The following is a 13,926-nucleotide window of genomic DNA, read 5'->3' as shown; positions in this document are numbered from 1 at the left end:
CCGCTATGGGGGATTGGATGTAGACGGACTGTAGAGTCAGTTTTCATCCGATCCGCAGACAGATGCAAAAATAGGATTTTCCTCCGTCACGCTTTTTCGGATCGGAGGGGGTCGGATGTCAGCGGATGTGTCACAGAGGTCTATGGAGCGTCCGTTCAGGTCCGCCTAAAAATCTGACAGGTGGACTTGAACGGTCCGTCCGTGTGAAAGAGGCCTAGCTCTCCTACAATTAGACGTTAAAATCCTTGCCCTGCGGCTTAATAAAGTGATACTTAGTTTAATTCACCCTGACCAAACCGGGTTCATTCAATAAGAACACGGCATTCAATCTCCGGAGACTCTTTAAGAATTTAGAGGCCTCACACGACACCATTGGATCCAGGGTAAGTGGTAAGCCTGGACACCGCCAAGGCATTTGACTCTGTGGAGTGAAACTACCTGTGGGAATGCCTCTGCAGGTTTGGCTTCGGCCCAAAATTTGTCAAGTGGCTCCAACTTATTTACCAGGCCCCCACTGCCCAGATCCAAGTCAGTGGTAGGATATCTGACTCATTTGCGGTATCTAGAGGTACTTGCCAGGGTTGCCCTATATCCCCCTTGTTGTATGCCCCAGCCATGGAACCCCTCGCCATTGCCATCAGGGCACACCCCCACATTAAAAGTGGGAAGGGTGACTGAGGTCCTTAGTCTCTATGCAGACGATATGCTCCTCTACCTAGAGGATGCCGGCTCTTCCCTTGCGGCGGCTCTTTCGTTGATAAAGCAGTTTGGCGAATACTCTGGACTGCAGATTAACTGGTCTAAATCCAAAATCCTTCCACTGGATATAAATGTCCCTACGGCAGATCAAGTGACACTTCTGGTCAGAGCAAGCCGGATCAAATATCTGGGTGTGCATTGCTCGAGAACCTCCATGGACTACATAGGCCTAAACTTAGAGCCCCTCTTCGACCTTCTTAAAACCTAGACCCAGGTCTGGTCCCGAGCCCTCTGCGGTCATCTGATCTCCCATAGGGGAGAGCGGTGCTCTGACAGGTCCATCCCTGCACAGTGTGCAGAGACGGACCTGTCATCTTCCTGCTCAGTGGGGATCGACGGAGCGATCCCGGCTGAGCAAGCGGTTGTCCATGGGATGGATCATCACGGATCCGTCCTGTGTGAAAGAGCCCTAATACATCTGTATGGGACTCCTGCCATCATAAACTCTCATGGCGATCTCTGAAATGGCCTGTCCATCTGGGCGGTACTGCCCTTCCCAACCTTGCCTTTTATTATATTGCCTCGCAACTGTCCCACTTTTACTACTTTAACCAAGTAGATGGAGATCGGTAATCTGGTATGCTCCTCTGTTACTAGCTTGGTTACCCATCCTTTTCAGGTTCTACTGAATGGCACCAATAGGTCCCCCCATGTGGGCACTAGAAGCACTATGGCGTTCCATCGTTGCAAGTTATGGCAGCTTGCCATGGATATCACCAAGGCCCCTGCACTTCACACCCATACACCATTGTGGAACAATTCACAATTCACAACTGCCCAAACTGCTTACTGTCCCTGACCATAATCTGTGGATTGCCAAGGGGGTCTTGTTTCTCTCACAGGTCCTGGACAATGGTACGGTTAGGTCGTTCCAAGCCATTAAGGATGATTTTGATCTACCTAATCGCATGTTTTTCCGTTACCTCCAACTCCGTCATGCCCTTAACTCCCAATTTGGGTCCCAGACTGGAGTCAATATTCCTGGTGGATCTGGTTCTTGGTCAGGACCCCCAGAAGCTGATTTCCTCTTTCTATAATCACCTCATGCTACCTACGGCCACTTCACAAGCTTACCAATTGATATCCAAATGGGAGACGGACCTGGGGGCTGTGGAAGACGAGGACTGGGAGGATGCGCCAGCTCCCTGTAGGATGGTGTCCCCCAAGCTGTCAGACCGACTCGCACACCTCTATATCCTTCATAGGTCTTACCTTACCCCGATTCGCCTCTCTAAATATAAACCTGACTGCAGCCCATCATGCCCCAAGTGTGGGGACCCCAGGGGTACATTTTACCATCTACTATGGACTTGCCCTCGTCTTTAGGAATACTGGTCGCAGGTAAAGTCCCTCCATGACCTCATGGGCTCTCCCCTAACACCGTGCCCCCATCAGTGATTATTAGGTCTCCTTTCCACCTCTGAAGAGGAGAAGTACCTAAATATATTTTTGCAAGAGTCTCTGTTTATGGCTAGAATGCAAATAACCTAATCTTGGATCAAAGCGTCTCCTCCTACCATTCAGCAATGGATCAGGACAGTGAACACTACACTTCCCTATAAAAGGGTACTGTATTCACACAGAGAATGTCCAGCCAAATATAACAAAATCTGGGATATGTGGTTGGAGGATTTCTCCACTTGCACAGACGTTCATTCCAGTCTCCTAATAGTAAACACGGAAGCGACGCCACGACGTCACTTCCCGTTTACTCGGCTGCCAATGGCGCCGGTTTAAAAAAAATATATATATACGGTATTCAGAATCGCCGTTTTCGGCGAGCTGAATACATTGAAGTGTAAAGGAGGGATGGGAGGTCTTTTAGACCCCCCATCCCTCCATAAAGAGTACCTGTCACCACCTATTACTGTCACAAGGGATGTTTACGTTTCTTGTGACAGCAATAAGTGATCAAATTTATTATTTATTTTTTAACTAATTTAGTCATTTTAAAATAAAAAAAAAAAAAAAAAAAATATGTTTAAAGAGCCCGCTGTCCCCGCGAGCTCGCGAAGCAAAGAAAACGCATACGGAAGTCGCGCCCGCATATGTAAACGGTTTTCAAATCACACTTGTGAGGTGTCGCCGTGATGGTCAGAGCGAGAGCAATAATTTTAGCACTAGATCTCCTCTGTAACTCGAACCTGGTAACCGTAAAAAAAAAAAAAATTTAAACGCCGCCTATGGAGACTTTTAAGTACCAAAGTTTGTCGCCATTCCATGAATGCGTGCAATTATAAAGTGTGACATGTTTGTTATCTATTTACTCAGCGTAACATCATCTTTCACATTATACAAAAATATTGGGATCACTTTTACTGTTTTTGTTTTTTTTAATTCATGAAAGTGTCCCTTTTCCCAAAAAATTGCGTTTAATACACCACTGCAACAAATACCGCATGACATAAAATATTGCAACAGTCGCCATTTTATTCTCTAGATTCTCTGCTTAAAAAAAAAAATGATATATGTATATGGAGATTCTAAGTAATTTTCTAGCAAAAAATAGGGATTTTAACTTGTAAACACCGAATGTCAGAAATATGCATAATAATGAAAGGGATAAATAAGACCTCCCCTGAAAATAAGCCCTAATGTGTTTTTTGTTGACAAAATAAATATAAGACCCGGTCTTATTTTCGGGGGAAACACGGTATTCTCCCCACTATATCTGCGTGAGCTGGTCAGCTACTGATTAAATGTAATGGATTGTAGATTAGCCACTTCAGTCTTTCAGCCTCCCTGCTTAAAGCTGAATTTTACGCTGCTTATATTTTGCCTGCCCTCCATGATTGAAAGAACTGAAGTCCAACGAATGAAAGGGGCGGGCCAGGGACAGTCAAGGGGGCAAGGAAAGAGCTAGTAATGCTGGGCGTCCACCAGCCAGGAAATGAGGTGGGCTCTATCTGACTTGCTGCAGCTTCTGATGCACACTGTGAAAAGCTCACAGCGTGCAGTGAAATCGGAGTAAGCCGTTTCAGTCCAGGAGAGGACAATAAAGAGAAGGGAGAAGGACGGAGTTCAGCTTCAATGCTTCCTCCATTTTTGGATAATGCGCCCCTCCCGCCATAGGAATAGAGACACTCGGGTGCGCACGGCGTGTTTTTCAATCATTGCGTTCCGTCAGTGAGGATTTCATGCTATTTGCCTCGCTCAGCTCCTCTTTCCCCCCTCGGGGCTCCTCTCCAAAAGACATTTACAAATTATTATTTTTCCCAAACAGAAGCTGATTAAATCGATAAGCCCCGTGTCATAATTTGTCCAAACATGTCAGCGGTGACAAATGACCGCGGCCGGATCACAACGCGTACGAGCCTGAAACGCAGTGAGGAGTGACCGGAAAGAAAACAAAAACTCAATTTTTGTGTGAAGTAAACTGTGTAAACTGCAGAGTTTGCACGCGCGAGTACACTCGGCAAATATGTATCGAATGTTTTACAGGTGGACCAATGACGCGGGTTTTTTTTTTTTTTTTCAGAATTCGGGAGAATGGCGTTCGCTCCACCCAAGAACGCAGAAGGAGCGAAACTCCAAACAAAAATCAGCACATGGCCGCCGCTCAACAATCTGCTCATGAGCGATAAGGTGACGGGGCTGTCGTATATATTGTATATTAAAAATTCCATGTTGGTAGAAGCTAGAGAGGTAAACCACTTAACTGCCCAGGTCTGTCCATCTGTTGTGCCCATTATGAGAAGTTCCCACCATTCCTGTGCTGAGTTCCTGGGTCTGTACACCTGCTGTGCCCATTATAAGGGGTTCCCACCATTCCTGTGCTGAGTTCCTGTGTCTGTACACCTGCTGTGCCCATTATAAGGGGTTCCCACCAGTCCTGTGCTGAGTTCCTGGGTCTGTACACCTGCTGTGCCCATTATGAGGGGTTTTCACCATCCCTGTACCTAGTTACCAGGTCTTCACACCTTCTATGCCCATTATGAGGGGTTGTCACCATCCCTGGGCTGAGTTCCCAGGTCTGTCCATCTGTTGTGCCCATTATGAGGGGTTTCCACCATCCCTTTGCTGACTTCCCAGGTCTGTACACCTGCTGTGCCCATTATGAGGGGTTCTCGCATTCCAGTACTGATTTCCCAGGTCTGTAGACCTGCTATGTCCATTATGAGAGGTTTCCACCATCCCTGTACTGAGTTCCCAGGTATGTACATCTGCTGTGCCCATTATGAGGTGTTCACCTGCTCTCTCTCTCTCTCTCTCTCTCCCTCTCTCTCTCCCTCTCTCTCTCCCTCTCCCTCTCCCTCTCTCGCTCTCTCGCTCTCTCGCTCTCTCGCTCTTTTCTCTCTCGCTCTCTTCTCTCTCGCTCTCTTCTCTCTCGCTCTCTTCTCTCTCGCTCTCTCGCTCTCTTCTCTCTCGCTCTCTCGCTCTCTTCTCTCTCGCTCTCTCGCTCTCTTCTCTCTCGCTCTCTCGCTCTCTTCTCTCTCGCTCTCTCGCTCTCTCGCTCTCTTCTCTCTCGCTCTCTTCTCTCTCGCTCTCTTCTCTCTCGCTCTCGCTCTCTCGCTCTCTTCTCTCTCGCTCTCTCGCTCTCTTCTCTCTCGCTCTCTTCTCTCTCGCTCTCTTCTCTCTCGCTCTCTTCTCTCTCGCTCTCTTCTCTCTCGCTCTCTCGCTCTCTCGCTCTCTCGCTCTCTTCTCTCTCGCTCTCTCGCTCTCGCTCTCTCGCTCTCTCGCTCTCTTCTCTCTCGCTCTCTTCTCTCTCGCTCTCTTCTCTCTCGCTCTCTTCTCTCTCGCTCTCTTCTCTCTCGCTCTCTTCTCTCTCGCTCTCTTCTCTCTCGCTCTCTCGCTCTCTTCTCTCTCGCTCTCTTCTCTCTCGCTCTCTTCTCTCTCGCTCTCTTCTCTCTCGCTCTCTTCGCTCTCGCTCTCTTCGCTCTCGCTCTCTTCGCTCTCGCTCTCTTCGCTCTCGCTCTCTTCGCTCTCTCGCTCTCTTCTCTCTCGCTCTCTCGCTCTCTTCTCTCTCGCTCTCTCGCTCTCTTCTCTCTCGCTCTCTCGCTCTCTTCTCTCTCGCTCTCTCGCTCTCGCTCTCTTCGCTCTCTCGCTCTCTTCGCTCTCTCGCTCTCTCTCGCTCTCTCTCGCTCTCTCTCGCTCTCTTCGCGCTCTCGCTCTCTCTTCTCCCCCTCTCTCTGTCTCTATCTATACAGCTCTCTCTCTCTTTTCTCCCCCTCTCTCTGTCTCTATCTATACAGCTCTCTCTCTCTCTTTTTCCCCCTCTCTCTGTCTCTATCTATACAGCTCTCTCTCTCTTTTCTCCCCCTCTCTCTGTCTCTATCTATACAGCTCTCTCTTTTCTCCCCCTCTCTCTGTCTCTATACAGCTCTCTCTTTTCTCCCCCTCTCTCTGTCTCTATCTATACAGCTCTCTCTCTCTCTTTTCTCCCCCTCTCTCTGTCTCTATCTATACAGCTCTCTCTCCCTTTTCTCCCCCTCTCTCTGTCTCTATCTATACAGCTCTCTCTTCTCCCCCTCTCTCTCCATCTACATCGCTTTCTCTTCTCCCTCTCTGCGCTCTTCTCCCTCTCTGCGCTCTTCTCCCTCTCTGCGCTCTTCTCCCTCTCTGCGCTCTTCCCCCTCTCTGCGCTCTTCCCCCTCTCTGCGCTCTTCCCCCTCTCTGCGCTCTTCCCCCTCTCTGCGCTCTTCCCCCTCTCTGCGCTCTTCCCCCTCTCTGCGCTCTTCCCCCTCTCTGCGCTCTTCCCCCTCTCTGCGCTCTTCCCCCTCTCTGCGCTCTTCCCCCTCTCTGCGCTCTTCCCCCTCTCTGCGCTCTTCCCCCTCTCTGCGCTCTTCCCCCTCTCTGCGCTCTTCCCCCTCTCTGCGCTCTTCTCCCTCTCTGCGCTCTTCTCCCTCTCTGCGCTCTTCTCCCTCTCTGCGCTCTTCTCCCTCTCTGCGCTCTTCTCCCTCTCTGCGCTCTTCTCCCTCTCTGCGCTCTATCTATATAGCTCTCTCTTCTCTCCCTCTGCGCTCTCTCTCTCCCTCTGCGCTCTCTCTCTCCCTCTGCGCTCTCTCTCTCCCTCTGCGCTCTCTCTCTCCCTCTGCGCTCTATATAGCTCTCTCTTCTCCCTCTCTGCGCTCTTCTCCCTCTCTGCGCTCTCTCTCTCTCCCTCTGCGCTCTCTCTCTCTCCCTCTGCGCTCTCTCTCTCTCCCTCTGCGCTCTCTCTCTCTCCCTCTGCGCTCTCTCTCTCTCCCTCTGCGCTCTCTCTCTCTCCCTCTGCGCTCTCTCTCTCTCCCTCTGCGCTCTCTCTCTCTCCCTCTGCGCTCTCTCTCCCCCTCTGCGCTCTATATAGCTCTCTCTTCTCCCCCTCTGCGCTCTCTCCCCCTCTGCGCTCTCTCCCCCTCTGCGCTCTCTCCCTGCTGGTGTGCGGGGTGCTGGTACTATCTTGGGGGAACTTAGTTTAGATCGGAGTCCTACAAGGCACAACCAATCTCCCAAAGAGGGGGTATCCTCTTCCCCTTGCCCCATCCAAGGGCTGTTCATATGTGTCTTGTAACCATTCAAGTGGTTACAAGACACATCTATCCTCTGGCACATTTGGATATATTATAACGGGACATATTGGATATTCGATCATCAAGGTTAGGGATATTATGTGTAAGTAATCCTACTTGTAATGTACCATTCAGAGGGTAAGTCTAACACGGTGACATTTACCAAAGTATCTCTACAAAACTGGGAATTCTAGAGATCTTTGCCTGCGCCATTTAAGAAACAGAATTGGGGTCTCCTGGTGTACCCCGTAAATAACAAGGGCTTGTTAATTGTAGTAATGTTTGCCAAAGGGACCTGCTGGGAGATGAATAGGTCTCTGGGTCTAATTGAGCTCCATTATTATCGCTCTCCAAATTTGGTTTTAGGATTTCTTTTCTTGTCTTTGAGAGACAATAGTTTTAGTTGTGGTTGTGACGGGGGGGGGGGGGGGGGGTATTCAGGTTGTCTGTGGGATCCCCTATGCTGCATCACACTATTGATACCCTTGGCTTCTATCATCTGTTTTTTAAATGTACTCACAAGTTTTTGTGTTGGTAGGTGATTGGGATACATGCACCACGTTTTGTTCTCCCCTTTGTATGTTGCTAACAATATGATTGCTGCTATATTACATGTCCCATCCCTCCTCTGGATGTGATACCCAGTTACTGCTGCAGCCTGGGCTTTAGACATCTCATCTCCTGTCTGTGTACAGCTGGGTAAATAGAATTCATCCCCATAAATGCTGCTCTGCCCTTGACCCCTATACTGTCCTTCCCACTCATTCCACATAATGATGTAAGCCAACACCCAAAAACAGGTAATAAGAATACCTTGATGGTTCGTACAATTGACAGAATGAAAATAGCTTTAACATTGCACCTTCTGGGCTTCGTGGATTGGGGAGACCTAGAAGAAAAGCAACCTGGCTGTGGGACAAAGGGGGTCTGTGGGGCAGAGGGGGAGGGGGCAGGGGACGATGGGGTCAGAGTCTCTTCGGATCCGAGGGGGAGGGGGGCAGGGAATGATGGGATCAGAGTCTCTTTGGATCCGTTTGGTTCTGGTTTTGGGTCCATCTCCGGTTCTTGCTGCTTTCGCACTTTCTTTATCGTTGATGCGTGGATCTATTGCGGGCTTTGGTTGGTCAAAATTGCTGTCCTGGAGACCTTGGGGACTTCAAATGGATCTTGAAAGACGGGACCTGGTTGCTTGCGGACTGCAAGTTGCTTGATCAACACTTTGTCTCCTGGTATGAAGGGATGTGTTGGTTCTGTGGAGAGAGGAGGAAAGGTGACAGCAACCTTGTCGTAGGTTTCATTAAGGCTACTTACCAAATGTTTCACGTGCTCTTCCTGTAAGGAATATAGGTTAGGCTTCTTAACCACTTGCTTACTGGGCACTTAAACCACTTGCTTACTGGGCACTTAAACCCCCCTCCTGCCCAGACCAATTTTCAGTTTTCAGCGCTGATGCACTTTGAATGACAATTACGCGGGCATACAACACTGTACCCAAATAACATTTTTATCATTTTTTTCCCACAAATAGAGCTTTCTTTTGGTGGTATTTAATCACAGCTGGGAGTTTTATTTTTTGCTAAACAAACAAAAAAAGGTGCCAAAAAAAAAACAAAAAATCATGTTTAATAGTTTGTTATAAAATTTTGCAAACGGGTCATTTTTCTCCTTCATTCAGTTAAGGCGGCACTAATAGGCACAGTTAAGGCGGCACTAATAGGCACAGTTAAGGCGGCACTAATAGGCACAGTTAAGGCGGCACTAATAGGCACAGTTAAGGCGGCACTAATAGGCACAGTTAAGGCGGCACTAATAGGCACAGTTAAGGTGGCACTAATAGGCACAGTTAAGGCGGCACTAATAGGCACAGTTAAGGCGGCACTAATAGGCACAGTTAAGGCGGCACTAATAGGCACAGTTAAGGTGGCACTAATAGGCACAGTTAAGGCGGCACTAATAGGCACAGATAAGGTGGCACCGATATGCACAAATAAGGCAGTACTGATGGGCACAGATAAAGCGGCACTGATGGGAAAAGATGGGCACAGATAAGATGGCACTGATGGGTGGCATGGATGGGCACTGATAGGTACCACTGATAGATGGGACTGATGGGCACTGATGGGTGGCTCTGATAGGTCGCACTGATGGGCGTCACTGATGGGCACTGGTACATGACACTGATGGGCACGGATATGTGGCACTGAGGTGCAGCACTGTGTGTGAAGCATATTGTGGGCACTGATGGGTGGCACTGTGGGCACTGATGGGTGTCACTTTTTGCCATATTTTAGGTGGCACTGGCAGGGGGCAGGTGGGCACTGATGAGCTGTCCCCAGCTCGCCTTGATCGGGACTGATGTCCCGATCACGGCCGTCGGTGATCAGCATCTTTTTTTTTTTTTTTTTTTTTTTTTTTTTTTTTCTCCTCGCGCTGTCATTTTGAGGAGGAAAAATAGCCGTTTACCGGCTCTGTTGTGATCACATGATCAGCTGTCATTGGCTGACAGCTGATAACGTGGTAAAGGGTCGGGATCGACCCCTTGCTTCGATCTGTGATCAGGCGAGTCTCATAGACTCGCTGATCAGAGCGTGCCACGCACGCCCCTCTGGGGGCGCGCAGGCCGCTCGTGCACGGGACGACGTCAATAGACGATGTCCCGGTAAAGCAGGTCCGCGCTGTAGCCGTCATTTGGCTATAGCGCGGATCACAAGAAGTTAATGTTCCTGTTCATTCTTTCCACTATTCCTGCACTCTGGGGATGGTAAGGAATGTGGAGTTTCCATTGTATCCCCAGAACTTTCACTAATTCTCGGGTAAGTTTTGCTATGAAAGCGGGCCCCTGGTCAGAGTATATGTTAGCAGCTAAACCGAACCTACTAATCCAATGATTGATTATACATCTAGTGGCTATCCCTGCGGTCTCTCCTGTAACCGGAATGACTTCCGGCCAGGAAAAAAATTTGTCCACCATCATGCAAAGATATTTGATGTTTTCCCTTTTGTTCTGGCATATGTGTGAAATCTATCTGTATATCCTGCAAGGGACCTAAGGGGGGTGGGAGATGACCATGTAGACCTGTCAGAAACCATGAAACAGACTGAGACAGAAGTACAATCAAATCACACTTGTTTATTAATAAAAAGGTAAATAGAAAAAAGCGGAGTCAAGCTTAGCCAGAGTCCTGTAGCCAGATCAGGTAGTCAGCCAGTCCAAAGTTCATAAACCAGATTGGGTAATAGCCAGGCCGGAAGTCAGGGATCCAAGGAGAGCAACCGCAAGCAGGATAAGAAGCCAGATGGGATGTCAGCAAGCCAGCCTTGAAACAAACCGCAGGAGATGGTTCCCTGTGATGTGACCAATGCGAAGGCAAATGAAAAAGTGAGCAGGAAGGCTTCAAATAGGCAGGTCAGACGAGGATCATCGGGAACAGCTGGTAACTGTGGACAGAGAAGAGAGCTGGCAATTAGCCGACAGCTGAGCCGCCAGCCCAGAGGAGGAAGGGCTAAGCCAGCCCTGAAAAGACCGTGTTTTGGACCCTGAACATTGTTTTGTGCACAGGTGAGGAATGAGTCCACTAGCTGACTGGCCAGGGAATGCGCCTTCTGTGTACAAAAGCTTTGGTTATACAGTTGTAAAAGGGGCTTTTTTCCTATGTGTCCAGGACCATGAAGGTATCACAAAATTAAGGGAGCAACAGCTTCTGGGATCCCTATGACTCCCTCCTTGTTTGACCACAATCCAACCCGGATGCGTATCAAACCTGCAAGCACCCAGGTCATAAACCAAAAAATGTAGGACACTGCTCCAAGTTCTCATATAAAAAGCCCCATTGCCAGGGTGAAATGCGTTGGACAGAGCCAGGTTGAAGCCACTTTTACTAGCTTAATATTCGATTTATCCTTCTACCTGCCTACATAAAAAAAAAAAAAAAGGCCAATAATTAGAAAACGCACAAAAAAAAGTGAAGATTGCCCAAAGAGCTAACAATCACATTGGTTTCTGAAACCAGCATAAACCTCCCCGTAGTGGTATAGAATCTGAACAGATCAATATCTGATCTGATCAGATCTATACTAGTGTCCCCTGCAGTTTAGGGTTCCAAAAAAATACATTGTTAGCGGGATCAGCCCAGATACCTGCTAGCACCTGCGTTTTGCCCCTCTGCCCAGCCCACCCAAGTGCAGTATCGATCGATCACTGTCACTTACAAAATACTAAACACATAACTGCCGCGTTCGCAGAGTCAGGCCTGATCCCTGCGATTGCTAACAGTTTTTTTGGTAGCGTTTTATATTTAAATCCTGAAGGCAGTGCTTGGTTTTCAGGGTCCCGTACGTGGCTAGGCTCCCAAAAAGTCCCCCACATGTGCTATCCCCGTACTCGGGAGAAGCAGCAGAATTTATTTTGGGGTGTAACTTGACTTATGCCCATAGCATGTGTGAGCAATATATCATTTAGTGACAACTTTGTGCAAAAAAAATAAAAAAATTGTAATATTCCTGCAACTTGTGGCAAAATATAAAATATTCCATGGACTCAACATGCCTCTCAGTAAATAGCTTGGGGTGTCTACTTTCCAAAATGGGGTCATTTGGGGGGTTTTGTGCTATTTTGGCATTTTATGGCCTTCATAACTGTGATAGGTAGTGAGGAGTGAAATCAAAAATTTGCACCCTTAGAAATCCTGAAGGCAGTGATTGGTTTTCGGGGTACCGTACGCGGCTAGACTCCCAAAAAGTCCCCCACATGTGGTATCCCCGTACTCAGGAGAAGCAGCACAATATATTTTGGGGTGCAATTCCACATATAACTATGGCATGTGTGAGCAATATATCATTTAGTGACAACTTTTTGTAAACTTTTTTTTTTTGTGTCATTATTCAATCACTTGGGACGAAAAAAAATATTCAATGGGCTCAACATGCCCCTCAGCAATTTCCTTGGGGTGTCTACTTTCCAAAATGGGGTCATTTGGGGGGGGGGGGGGGGTTGGTACTGCCCTGCCATTTTAGCACCTCAAGAAATGAGATAGGCAGTCGTAAATTAAAAGCTGTGTAAATTCCAGAAAATGTACTCTAGTTTGTAGACGCTATAACTTTTGCGCAAACCAATAAATATACGCTTATTGACATTTTTTTTTTTACTAAAGACATGTGGCTGAATACATTTTGGCCAAAATATATGACTAAAATTGAGTTTATTCGATTTTTCTTATAACAAAAAATAAAAAATATCTTTTTTTTTCTCGAAATTTTCGGTCTTTTTCCATTTTTATATACCGCAAAAAATAAAAATCGCAGAGGCAATCAAATACCATCAAAAGAAAGCTCTATTTGTGGGAAGAAAAGGACACAAATTTTGTTTGGGTACAACATTGCATGACCGCGCAATTACCAGTTAAAGCAGCGCAGTGCCAAATTGTAAAAAGACCTCTGGTCCTTAGGCTGACAATTGGTCCGGGGCTGAAGTGGTTAAAGCAAAGCCGGCTCATGGAGGGGATTTCGGTTAATGCACGGTGCGCTTCTTTTCACAACTGCAGTAACTATTGGTTTGGTGCCGTTGCCTGTTGTGAAACCCTTTGGCTGGGCTAAAAATGAAAAATGTCTTTGCTAAGCTGACTCCATATTATATATTACTGACTAAATACATATAACATTTGTGGCATATTGTAATTAAAGCTTTTCTTTCTTTCCTTCTTTTATAAAGGCCGCAAGCGATTCCGCCGTCGTCTTACCTTCGGCGCATCAACCAGCCGTGTGTGGTGCGGCAATCAAGACATTAGTTAAGTGCGCTACGTGGCATTGAGGAGGTTGGGCAGCGGAGGGGTCCCACCTTTCTGTTTCCAAGGCCCCTCCCCCACAGGTCAGCGACGCTGCGATAATCATGGAAGCCATAGCTAAATATGACTTTAAAGCCACAGCTGATGATGAGCTAAGCTTCAAACGAGGGGACATACTAAAGGTGAGCAAGAGAAGCAATCAGTTCGTTCATTGTTAAGAAAGACATTGGTTTAAAAAAAAAAAAAAAAAAAAAAAAAAAGACTACAGTATCTGCTTTGTCATCTTATCCATTGTGTTTTCTTTAAGTATAAAGTAATGTTTGCATTGAAGTGTGATGTTTCTACAGGCAAACAAACAGTTGGTCACCTGGAGAATGTATTGCCAGTCACACCTCTCTGTTCCTGTTTCCTTTATCCATCTCTTTTATGGTTCACAGCGAAAAGCCTTTTGCAGAATTTCACAAACCACATCCACTGTAACTTTCCGAATGAGACTTCTTGTCATTCTGCTTCTTCTTTTTATATCTATAGTAAAAGCTATTCAGCCTTTTCCCTAGTTCTGTTCCACGTTACCCATCTGTACATGATTGCTTTAGATATCAGAAATGACATTTTTTTAAGTATGTTTGTATTGGAAATAGACGAAATAGTGAGAGGAATAGTGCCTCATCATACAGCACAGGACATAGCACTTGTATTCATAGACCATGGGTTATATGCAAGCTACCATATCACCCTCACTCCTACCCTCTCCCTGCTACTGCACCCATCATCTCCTGCATTTGCTGCATCCACATGCTGGCATAAACTCCAAGGCCACTAGACACATGCGCTCATGCTCATCTTACTCCCATCTTGCGTTCCTCACCCTCCTCCTTCTCCTAGTCTCAGGTGACATTTAT

The 13,926-nt window shown here is 47.3% G+C and overlaps 1 long non-coding RNA gene across 1 annotated transcript in view; it reads left to right on the top strand.

Moving 5' to 3' along the window:
- The window catches only part of LOC143989311 (uncharacterized), a 69,199-nt gene that overhangs the window by 48,976 nt on the left and 6,297 nt on the right, over positions 1 to 13,926 (top strand). Inside the window, exons 3-4 of the long non-coding RNA XR_013277012.1 lie at positions 4,238 to 4,344; positions 12,952 to 13,206. This is a non-coding gene — a long non-coding RNA (uncharacterized LOC143989311). The remainder of the gene's footprint in view (positions 1 to 4,237; positions 4,345 to 12,951; positions 13,207 to 13,926) is intronic.

The sequence above is a fragment of the Lithobates pipiens genome, unplaced genomic scaffold (assembly GCF_037356315.1).
Source record: "Lithobates pipiens isolate NorthernLeopardFrog02 unplaced genomic scaffold, aLitPip1_a1.2 Scaffold_18, whole genome shotgun sequence".
NCBI classification, from domain to species: Eukaryota; Metazoa; Chordata; class Amphibia; order Anura; family Ranidae; genus Lithobates; species Lithobates pipiens.
The sequence above is the reverse complement of the archived record's forward strand: the minus strand, read 5'-3'. Positions and strand labels throughout refer to the sequence as shown.